Source organism: Oryx dammah, unplaced genomic scaffold, assembly GCF_014754425.2.
Source record: "Oryx dammah isolate SB20612 unplaced genomic scaffold, SCBI_Odam_1.1 HiC_scaffold_15, whole genome shotgun sequence".
Classification (NCBI taxonomy): Eukaryota; Metazoa; Chordata; class Mammalia; order Artiodactyla; family Bovidae; genus Oryx; species Oryx dammah.
This window is the reverse complement of record NW_024070199.1, coordinates 48726141-48734081: the sequence shown is the minus strand read 5'-3', so window position 1 is coordinate 48734081 and position 7941 is coordinate 48726141.

The window sequence follows — 7941 nt, the reverse complement described above, 5'->3', positions numbered from 1 at the left end:
AACCACTGGACCCATTCACATATGACCTAAATCAAATCCCTTACGATTCTGCAGTGGAAGTGACAAATAGATTCATGAAGTTAGATCTGATAGGCAGAGTGCCTGAAGAACTATGGACAGAGGTTTGTGACATTGTACAGGAGGCGGTGATCAAGACCATCCACAAGAAAAAGAAATGCAAAAAGGCGAGATGGTTTTCTGAGGAGGCCTTACAGATAGCTGAGAAAAGAAGTGAAAGGCAAAGGAGAAAAGGAAGAAATACCATCTGAATGCAGAGTTCCAGAGAATAGCAAGGAGAGATAAGAAAGCCTTCCTCAGTGAGCAATGAAAAGAAATAGAGGATAGTAATAGAATGGGAAAGACTAGTGATCTCTTCAAGAAAATTAGAGATATCAAGGGAACATTTCATGCAAAGATGGGCAGAATAAAGGACAGAAACGGTATGGACCTAACGGAAGCAGAAGATATTAAGAAGAGGTGGCAAGAATACACAGAAAACCTTTACGAAAAGGAGCTTAATGACCCAGATAACCCATGATGATGTGATCACTCACCTAGAGCCAGACATCCTGGAATGGGTTGTCAAGTAAGCCTTAGGAAGCATCACTATGAACAGAGCTAGTGGAGGTGATGGAATTCTAGCTGAGCTATTTCAAATCCTGAAAGATGATGCTGTGAAAGTGCTGCACTCAATATGCCAGCAAATTTGGAAAACTCAGCAGTGGCCACAGGACTGGAAAAGGTCAGTTGTCATTCCAATCCCAAAGAAAGGCAATGCCAAAGAGTGTTCAAACTACTGCACAATTGCACTCATCTCACACGCCAGCAAAGTAATGCTCAAAATTCTCCAAGCCAGGCTTCAACAGTACGTGAACTGAGAACTTCCAGATGTTCAAACTGGATTTGAAAAAGGCAGAGGAACCAGAGATTAAATTGTCAGCACCTGTTAGATCATAGAAAAAGCAAGAGAATTCCAGAAAAACATATATTTCTGCTTCATTGACTATGCTAAAACCTTTGACTGTGTGGATCACAACAAACTTTGGAAAATTCTTAAAGAGATGGGAATGCTAGACCTCCTTACCAGCCTTCTGTGAAAGCTGTATGCAGGTCAGGAAGCAACACTTAGAACTGGACATGGAACAACGGACTGGTTCAAACAGGGAAAGGAGTACATCAAGACTGTATATTGGCACCCTGCTTATTTAACATCTGTGCAGAGTACATCATGCAAAATGCTGGGCTGGATGAAGCACAAGCTGGAATAAGATTGCCGGGAGAAATATCAGTAACCTCAGATACGCAGGTGACACCACCCTTATGGCAGAAAGCGAAGAGGAACTGAAGAGCCTCCTGGTGAAGGTGAAAGAGGAGAGTGAAAAAGCGGCTTAAAGCTCAACATTCAGAAAACCAGGATCGTGGCATCTGGTCCCATCACTTCATGGCCGATAGATGGGCAACAATGCAAACGGTGAGAGACTTTGATTTTTGGCTCCAGAATCACTGCAGGTGCGGACCGCAGCCCCGAAATCAAAAGACACTCCTTGGAAGAAAAGCTATGACAAGCCTAGACAGCATGTTGAAAAGCAGAGAGATTACTTTGCTGAACAAAGGTCCATATGGTCAAGGCTGTGGTTTTTCTAGTGGTCACGTATGGATGTGACAGTTGGACCATAAAGAAGGCTGAGCACCAAAGAATTGATGCTTTTGAACTGTGGTGTTGGAGAAGACTCTTGAGAGTCCCTGAAACAGCAAGGAGATCCAAGCAGTCCATCCTAAAGAAAATCAGTCCTCAATGTTCATTGGAAGGACTGATGCTGAAGCTGAAACTCCAGTACTTTGGCCACGTGATGTGAAGAACTGACTCATTGGAAAAGACCCTGGTGTTTGGAAGGATTGAAGGCATGAGGAGAAGGGGACAACAGAGGATGAGATGGTTGGATGGCATCACCGACTTGGTGGACATGAGTCTGAGCAAGCTCTAGGAGTTGGTGATGGACAGGGAGGCGTGCTCCCAGTCCATGGGATTGCAAAGAGTCGGACACGACTGAGCGACTGAACTGAATGGGAGGAAATTTGGGAAACTCACCAATCTGTGGAAATCAGACACCCTCCTAAATAGTCAGAGAAAGAAAAGGACACAACGGAGATTAAGAAAATACTCTGAGATAAATGAAGATAAAATCACAGGACAGCAGGGCCTTCCCTGGCAGTTCAGGGCTTAGCACTCCGTATTGTCACTGCAGAGTGCCTGCCTTCAGTCTGTGGCACCTGGGGAACTAGGATCTCACAAGCTGTGTGGTGTGGCCCCCTAAAGAGAAAAGACAGACAGCCTAAGTAAAGACGGGTAAAGTAGATACACAGACGTCCAGTTGATAACATAAGCCATTAGGGAACTGCAAGTCAAAAACACAGAGACAACCACTTCTCACACCCGAGGATGGCTAGCATGAAAATGATGGACAGTAACAAGTGTTGGCAAAACTGTGGAGGAATTGGAACCCTGGCTCTTTTATAGTGGTGAGTAAGATGAGCTCTCCTGGTGGCCAGTGGTAAAGAATCCACCTGTCCGTGCAGGAGATGGGGTTTGATCCCTGGGTCGGGAAGATCCCTTGGAGAAGAAAATGGCAACCCACTCCAGCATTCTTGCCTGGGAACTCCCACGGACAGAGGAGCTGGCGGGCTACAGGCCGTGAAGTCCCAAAGAGTCGGGACAGGACCGAGTGCCTCAACAGCAACAGAGATGCTGCCTTTTGGGAAGACATCTTGTCAGTTCCGCCAAGTGTTAAAACGTGGAATTGTCATATGACCCAGTTCTAGAAATGTGTATTCACACAAAAACTTGTTCATAAATGTTCATAGCAACATATTCATAGTAACCAAAAAGTGGTAACAAGCCCCCAGTCCATCAAGCGATGGACAGAGGGCCAGATGTGGTGCAGCTGTATAATGCAGGATGAGTCAGCAGTGAGGAGGGCTGAGGTCCTGACCCAGGCCGCCGTGACACGGTCGTGGCGTCTTCGGTAAGTGCTGAAGGAGACTGGCAGCAGAAGAACGTGTACAGGCCGTGTGTGGGGAGGTGAAGCCGGAGATGAAGAGTCTGGCCGAGGAGGGGTGGGGGTGACTGCTGGAGGGTGTGGTATTTCCTTTTGCGGAGATGAACGTTTTCCAGAATTAGACGGTAGTGACGGACGCACGCCTCTGAGTGTGCTCGAAGCCGTCGAGTTGTGTGCTTCAGGTGAGTGCCTGTGGGACGCCTGAGTTACGTCTCACTCCGTCGTTAAAATAACACACACTGTTGGCGTTTGTCTGGACCACGCCGGTTTTATCTTCTGTGGCACAGCAGCTCTCAGTGTCCCCTGAAATCTTTGGTTCCCGTCCACTGTTGGCAGGATTTCTGCTCTGAGGCCCAGCCTTCCTGTGCACTAGAGGTGACATGAAGCGAGAAGTCCGAGAATGGTCCTCATGGCCTGCGTGCGCTCAGGCGGTCCATGGTGTGGCCCGAGCTCGAGCTCCCGTGCGAGGCCGGAGAGGCAGGCCCCGGCCGGAGGGGCGGTCCTCCCCGCGTCCGCCCGCAGCACAGCCTGCTCTCTTGAGAAGCAGGCTTTTCTGTGGTCAGTTTTGGGCTTTTGGCTTCCTCAGTGAAGTCATTTTACACATAGACTAAACTTCTTTGTTTCGACCAAATTTCATTGTAAATTTCAGACTTGCTGCTGTGAGATTTGGGCGCTTTGCTGTTGCAGTTCTCATGAGCTGTGAGAGGCCCCTGTGCTTTTTGTTTGAAATTAGGCTCTTCTGACAACACTGGCACTGTAAGCTGATGAGCTCAGCTGGCAGACAAGGAGTAGTTACCTAGCACGTTGTTACCCAGCGTGTAATTCCAGGAGGAAGACCCAGGCAGTGACCGTAGAACTCCAGGCTGTTTTTCAGAGCCTTGGAGTGCGTTCTTTGCTCCTGACTGGGTGCATACTGTAGCTGGCTTGGGGGCGGTGGTTGTGGGCTGGTCTGGGTTTCTCATTAGCTCCCAGAGCTCCGACATCCACTGTGGGAACTGCCTGTTAGAAGCTTGGTGTTTTCCGTGGCCGACAGGCCTGCTGCGTTCTGGTGGGGTCTGCATGGAGGTCTTGCTGCAGTCCTTTGAGGCTCAGCCCCACATCCGGCTGCTCTGGCTGCGGCCAGCCCATCAGGATGGGCTTCTGAGTCAGGGTGGGCAGCCACCTCTCCTCCTCCAGGGCTGCTGCTTTTTCTGGAGAAGGCAGACTTTTCGCTGCAGCTGCTCCCAGCAGGGTGGGCCGGCAGGGCTTGGTGGTGAGGCACCCGGGTGCGAGGGCCGTTCACTCTCTTGAGCCTGCGGGGTGCGCCGGGCTCGTGTGTCTCTCTGGCAGCCTCGCCGCGTGGAGGAGGGTGGCAGTGTGGTGACTCTGGGACATAAGTGTGGATTTGGACGCGTTGTTCTGTCTGTGGCGTGTCTCCCTCGTGGCCTGTTCGGGAGAGTCAGAACCTGAGCAATTCCTGGGTGGTGGGGGAGGGGAAGGGGCGTCCCCAGGGCTGTGGGGTCCCCGGGGCTCTGGGTATCCTCTGGGCCTATGGGCGTTCCCAGGGCCATGGGTTTCCTATGGGCCTGTGGGGGTCCCTGGGGCTGTGGGTGTCCTCTGGGCCTATGGGTATCCCCAGGCCTGTGGGCATCCCTGGGCCTGTGGGGGTCCCCGGACCTATGGAGGTCCCTGGGGCCGTGGGGATCCCTGGAGCCGTGGATGTCCTCTGGGCCTGTGGGTGTCTCCAGGGCCGTGGGGGTCCCAGGGCCGTGGGGATCCCCGGGGCCGTGGATGTCCTCTGGGCCTGTGGGCATTCCCAGGGCCGTGGGGGTCCGAGGGCCGTGGGGATCCCCGGGGCCGTGGATGTCCTCTGGGCCTGTGGGCATTCCCAGGGCCATGGGGGTCCCCAGGGTTGTGGGGGTCCCCGGGGCCGTGGGTTTCCTCTGGGCCTGTGGGTGTCCCCAGGGCTGTGGGGGTCCCAGGGCCATGGGGATCCCTGGGGCCATGGGTGTCCTCTGGGCCTCTGGGCATCCCTAGGGCTGTGGGGGTCCGAGGGCTGTGGGTGTCCTCTAGGCCTGTGGGCGTCCCCAGGGCCATGGGTGTCCTCTGGGCCTGTGGGGGTCCCCGGGGCTGTGGGTGGCCTCTGGGCATCCCCAGGGCCATGGGGGTCCCCGGGGCTGTGGGTGTCCTCTAGGCCTGTGGGCGTCCCCAACGTGGGTGTCCCCGGGGCTGTGGGTGTCCTCTGGACCTGTGGGTGTCCTCAGGGCCGTGGGGATCCTCTGGGCCTGTGGGCGTCCCCGGGCCGTGGCTCAGGCACAGCCTCACTCCGTGGAGCGGGAGCAGTGCCAGCCCGTGAGGGCCACTCTTTGTGTCCTTGGTCCCCGAGGTGTCGTCTTCCCCGGGTGATGAGGGCACGCAGGCACAGTCCAGCCAGTGGACCCGGCGGTGCAGTCCAGACCTGAGCCCCCTAGGGTCAGAGACATGAGGAAGTGTCATTTTCTTCCTTGCATCAGCTGCTTCCCCCCCCCCCCCCCCCCCGAGATGTTCAAAGGATTTTATTTTTTTTTCTTCTTTGGCCGTGCCTTGAGGCTTGCGGATGTTGCATGGCTGGGGAAAGGCCCTCAGCTGTCAGCCATGAGGGCTTGCGTGCTGTGGCTCGCGGGCCTGGAGCGCAGGCTCAGTGGCTGCGGCGTGCGGGCCTCGTCACTCCGCGGCGTGCGGGGCCCTCCTGAGCCGGGGACTGACCCGTGCCCCCTGTGTGAGCAGCTGCGTTCTCGACCACGGAGCCTCGGGGAGACGCTCCTCATTTCCGTTTGCTCTGAAGGATCCTGTCTCTCCATTCTTTTCATCTGCTCCTCTTCCACCCTCTGTGTGTGTTCCCCTGCTCTTTCTCTTTCTGGCTGTGCCGCACAGCTTGTGGGATCTTAGTTCCCTCAGCAGGGATTGAACCCAGGTCCTTGGCAGTGAGCGCACAGGGTCTTAACAACTGGACTGCCAGAAAATTCCCTCTTTTTATCCGTTTTTGACATGTTTTTTAAACGTCTCTTTTACCTGATTTCTCTTACCTAGCATCTGAACTGTTCTGTGAATTTCTTGGTCTCTTGTCCACTTTTCTTGCTGTTCACCAGCTTGTCTGGTGCTGGAGGTTCCAGTGCCACTCTTTCTGTGGGGCCGCCTGCCTGCGGTGCGGCGTCTCTGTGTGGGGTGTGACTCGGTCCCCTGTGGTGTTGCTTTAGGTGAGGTTAGTACGTCAAGGCTGTATATTGTCACCCTGCTTATTTAACTTATATGTAGAGTACATCATGAGAAACGCTGGGCTGGAGGAAGCTCAAGCTGGAATCAAGATTGCCGGGAGAAATATCAGTAACCTCAGATATGCAGATGACACCACCCTTATGGCAGAAAGTGAAGAGAAACTAAAAAGCCTCTTGATGAAAGTAAACGAGGAGAGTGAAAAAGTTTACTTAAAGCTCAACATTCAGAAAACAAAGATCATGGCATCCGGTCCCACCACTCCATGGGAAATAGATGGGGAAACAGTGGAAACAGTGTCAGACTTTATTTTTTGGGCTCCAAAATCACTGCAGATGGTGACTGCAGCCATGAAATTAAAAGACGCTTACTCCTTGGAAGAAAAGTGATGACCAACCTAGACAGCATATTAAAAAGCAGAGACCTTTGCCAACAAAGGTCCATCTAGTCAAGGCTATGGTTTTTCCTGTGGTCATGTGTGGATGTGAGAGTTGGACTGTGAAGAAGGCTGAGCGCCGAAGAATTGATGCTTTTGAACTGTGGTGTTGGAGAAGACTCTTGAGAGTCCCTTGGACTGCAAGGAGATCCAACCAGTCCATTCTGAAGGAGATCAGCCCTGGGATTTCTTTGGAAGGACTGATGCTAAAGCTGAAGCTCCAGTACTTTGGCCACCTCATGCGAAGAGTTGACTCATTGGAAAAGACTCTTGATGCTGGGAGGGCTTGGGGGCAGGAGGAGAAGGGGACGACCCAGGATGAGATGGCTGGATGGCATCACTCACTGGATGGACGTGAGTCTGAGTGAACTCCTGGAGATGGTGATGGACAGGGAGGCCTGGCGTGCTGCGATTCATGGGGTCGCAGAGAGTCGGACACGGCTGAGCGCCTGAGCTGAGCTGAGCTGAACTGGGTCCTCTGGACTGTGTGGAGGTGGGGGCATGGTCCAGGGCGGCTCTCCTGTCGCGCACACGCCCTCCTCTGCTGTCTCCGCCGGGCATTGCTCTTGGCATCTCTGAGCCAGGAGCATTGCCCATGCTCTGCCCCGGTCCCCACAGTCTGCCCTATGGGGCCCCCTGGGTCTCTTTGGGGCTGTCCCTTCTGCCTTTTCATGCTGCTCATGGGCTTCTCAAGGCAAGAGTGCTGAAGTGGTTTGCCATTCGCTTCTCCAGTGGACCGCGTTTTGTCAGAACTCTCCACTGTGACCCGTCCATCTTGGGTGGCCCTGTGTGGCATGGCTCCTAGTTTCACTGAGTTAGACAAGGCTGTGGTCCATGAGATCAGATTGGTTAGTTTTCTGTGATTGTGGTTTTCATTCTGTTGCCCTCTGATGGAGAAGGATAAGAGGCTTATGGAAGCTTCCTGATGGGAGAGGCTGACTGAGGGGGAACCTGGGTCTTGTTCTGATGGGCGGGGCCGAGCTCAGTTCAATTCAGTCGCTCAGTCGTGTCCGACTCTTTGCGACCCCATGAATCGCAGCACGCCAGGCCTCCCTTTCTATCACCATCTCCCGGAGTTCACTCAGACTCGCTTCCATCCAGTCAGTGATGCCATCCAGCCATCTCATCCTGGGTCGTCCCCCTCTCCTCCTGCCCCCAATCCCTCCCAGCATCAGAGTCTTTTCCAATGAGTCAGCTCTTCACATGAGGTGGCCAAAG